This window comes from Equus asinus, chromosome 25, assembly GCF_041296235.1.
Source record: "Equus asinus isolate D_3611 breed Donkey chromosome 25, EquAss-T2T_v2, whole genome shotgun sequence".
Lineage (NCBI taxonomy): Eukaryota > Metazoa > Chordata > Mammalia > Perissodactyla > Equidae > Equus > Equus asinus.
Window position 1 is genome coordinate 40,081,360 of NC_091814.1, and position 4,113 is coordinate 40,085,472.

Below are 4,113 nucleotides of genomic sequence, written 5' to 3' on the forward strand. Positions count from 1 at the left end.
ATCACAGTACCATACAGACAGTTTCATCACCTAGAATTTGCCTTGTGCCACCCCTTTGCAGTCAACCTCTTCGCAACTCCTGGCAACCACTTATCTGTGTTTTCTGTCTCTATAGTTTTGCCTTTTGCAGAATGCCATATATATCGAATCGTACAATGTGCAGTCTTTTAGGTCTGGCTTCTTTCATTTACCAAATGCATTTAAGATTCATCTATGTTGTTGTGCGAATCAATAGTTCATTTTTTAAAAATTGCTGACTAGTATTCCATTGTATGGATTATTAAAACTTGTTCACCTCTTGGAGACATCTCAGTTGCTTCCAGTTTTTGGTAATTATGAATAAAACTACTATAAATATTCATTTACAGTTTTCTGAATATACAAGTTTTCAATTCACTTTCGTAATTACTCACGATTGGGATTGCTGGTCATATGATGTGTGTATGTTTATCTTTGTTAAGAAATTGTTAAACCAGCTGTACCATTTTGTGTTTCCACAAGCAGTGACTGAGAGTGCTTATCGTACCACATCTTAACCAGCATTTGGAATTGTCTATTAAGATTTTTTTTTAGCCGTTCTAATAGATAATGTGGAGCTATCTTATTGTGCTTTTCATTTGCATTTCCCTAATGATTAAGGACTTAGAGTAGCTTTTCATATGCTTATTTGCCATTTGTATATTTTCTTTGGAAAAATGTCTCTTGTCTTTTTTCTTCTTTTAATTCAGTTGTTTGTTTTCTTTTTTTTTTTTTAAGATTTTATTTTTCCTTTTTCTCCCCAAAGCCCCCCCAGTACATAGTTGTGTATTTTTAGTTGTGGGTCCTTCTAGTTGTGGCATGTGGGATGCTGTCTTAGCATGGCCTGATGAGCAGTGCCATGTCCGCCCCCAGGATCCAAACTGGGGAAACCCTGGGCTGCCGAAGCAGAGTGTGCGAACTTAACCACTCTGCCACGGGGCCGGCCCCAGTTGTTTGTTTTCTTGTTGAGTTATAAGAATTCTTTTTTTGTTTGTTTGTTCATTTCTTTCTTTCTTTTTGAGGAAGATTAGCCTTGAGCTAATATCTGCTGCCAATCTTCCTCTTTTTGCTGAGGAAGACTGGCCGGAGCTAGCATCCGTGCCCATCTTCCTCTACTTTATATGTGGGACACCTGCCACAGCATGGCTTGCCAGGCGGTGCCATGTCTGTACCCCGGATCTGAACTGGCGAACCCTGTGCTGCCAAAGCAGAACATGCAAACTTAACTGCTGTGCCACCAGGCCAGCCCTATAAGAATTCTTTATATTCTACCTAACAAGTCCTTTATTGGACATGTGATTTGCAAATATTTTCTCTAGCTCTGTAGCTTATCTTATCATTCTCTTAACTATGTTTTTTTCTTTTTTTTTTACAAAGCCAAAGTTTTGTAACTTAGTTTGATAAGTCCAGTTTATCAATTTTTTCCTTTTATGGATTGTGCTTTTGGTGTCATGTCTAAAAACTTATCACCAAGCCCAAAATGATGCAAATTTCTATATTTTCTTTTAGAAGCTTGTTACATTGAGGTATATGAGCCACTTTGAGTTAATTTTTGCACAAGGTGTGAAGTCTGTGTTGAGTTTTTTTCTTTTTTGTATACGTATGTTGAATTGTTTTAGCACTGTTTATTAGAAAGACTATGCCCTTTCTTCGTTGAATTAACTTTGCACCTTGTCAAAAATCAGTTGACTATATTTCAGTGAATTTATTTCTAGGCTTCTCTCTTCCATTCATCTATGTGTCCATCGTTTTGCCAATTCCAAACTGTCTTGATTATTGTAGCTTTATAGTAAACCTTAAAATTGAGAAGTATGACTCCTCTAACTTCATATATTTAACTTTATATTTACTTTATACATATAAAGCATGTATAATACTTTTGTATATATATATATAATTCCCTGTCTAGTTCTAACATCTATATCATATCTGAGTCTACTTGTGATGATTATTTTGTCTATTCAGGCTGTCGGCTTAGAAGTTTTAAATGCATTATCTCAAAGTTTTCAAAAGCATCTAAGAGTTCAAAGGTGATTTTTTAAATGTTCTGTTTATCTTTTATGATCATCTAATATATGATTATTCTAGATCTTGTCATACAGTATTAGTCCCCAGGTTTGTTTCTAGCTGAGTTTGTGCCAATGAACACCTAAAGTAACAACACATAATATTTAATGAGTGGAAAAGCATGTCAGACTCCTATTAATTTACATTTCTTAAAGTCAAAATGATAATTGTCCTGCATATATTTCCGTGCTCATGTTGATTAATTTTACCAGTTATGTAGATAAAACTAAGCTTTCGCAGTGATAATATAAATTGGAAAGGTATTTTCATAGCAAAATTCTTTGACTTAAGTTATTTAATAGCTTGAAATTTTGATTAAACATGATGAAAATTACATAGTGTCAGCTAATGAATAGCAGCTGACCTAATACGTAAAGTTCTTATTTACATCAAGTGAAGGCTAAATGACATCATGCTAGCTACACAAAAGAAGCGCTTCCAGCAGCAGTTTAGATAGAGGAGTGGGAGAATTCAATAATCTGTCACCTAATGGTTTCATATTGCAAGCAGATATATTCCTTCCATATTGTCTGTCAGCCCAGTTTCAATAGATTGCTAGCAGAGGTGTGGTGGTATAAACTTAGAAAATAATTTTGTACTAATATTTTCCTAGAATTGTATTTTGGGATGCATTATTGAATAATGAACAATTCAATATTGGATTTATAGTTAAAAACAAGTTATTTATCGAACAAAGGGTTAATCTCCATAATATACAAAGAACTCACACAACTCAACAATGAAAAATCAAACAACCCAATTACAAAATGGGCAGGGAACATGAACAGACATTTCTCTAAAGAAGATATACGGGTGGCCAATAGGCACACGAAAAGATGCTCATCATCACTAATCATCAGGGAAATGCAAATCAAAACTACACTAAGATATCACCTTACACCTGTTAGAATGGCAAACATATCCAAAATCAAGAGTGACAAATATTGGAGAGGCTGTGGAGAAAAGGGAACACTCATACACTGTTGGTGGGAATGCAAACTGGTGCAGTCACTATGGAAAACAGTATAGGGATTCCTCAAAAAGTTAAGAATAGAAATACCTTATGACCCAGCCATCCCACTACTGGGTATCTATCCTAAGAACCTGAAATCAGCAATTCCAAAAGTTCCATGCACCCCTATGTTCATCGCAGCATTATTCACAATAGCCAAGTCATGGAACCAACCTAAGTACCCAGCAACTGATGATTGGATAAAGAAGATGTGGTATATATATACAATGGAATACTACTCAGCCATAAAAAAGGACAAAGCCATCCCATTCACAACAACATGGATAGACCTTGAGGGTATTATGTTGAGTGAAATAAGCCAGACAGAGAAAGACAAGCTCTGTATGACTCCACTCATAGGTGGTAGTTAGCATATAGACAAGGAGAACTGATCGGTGGTTGCCAGGGGAAAGGGGGGGGGGGGGAGGGCACTAGGGGTGAAGTGGTGTACCTACAACATGACTAATAATGATGTACAACTGTAATTTCACAAGGATGTTAACTTTCATAACCTTAATAAAAAAAAAACAAATTTGTTGTGTAAAATGAAAAACAATAACAATAACAGCAGCCCAAATTTTAGCCAGTCAATCTCAAAATCAAATGAAGTCAACAAGTGACAGAAAGCTAAAGGAACTCTCCTTAGTCTCTTCCTCTTATTTGGAATTGGCAGCTTCAACCTGAGTCCTTTGAACAGAGGCAGCCCTTCCATGTAGCATAAGCAGGCAAATTGATGATCTATAATGGCACCAGGGCACGTGGCAAAGGAAGGGAGTAGGACCTGAAATCTATCTAGAGGAAGAAGCACATTTTCTAATTTACACAGTGGTGTCAAATGGGGTAACAGAAACCTTAGTTGAAGAATCCTTTCCTTTGCCAAATCTATTCTATCAGTCAGGATACATATAGCTGCAAGTCACAGAATATATGACAAAGAATGGCTTAAGCAATTAACACATTTATCTGTAGATAAATGGTTCCAGGTTTGGGAAGTGGCTCGGTGATGCCATTAAAGA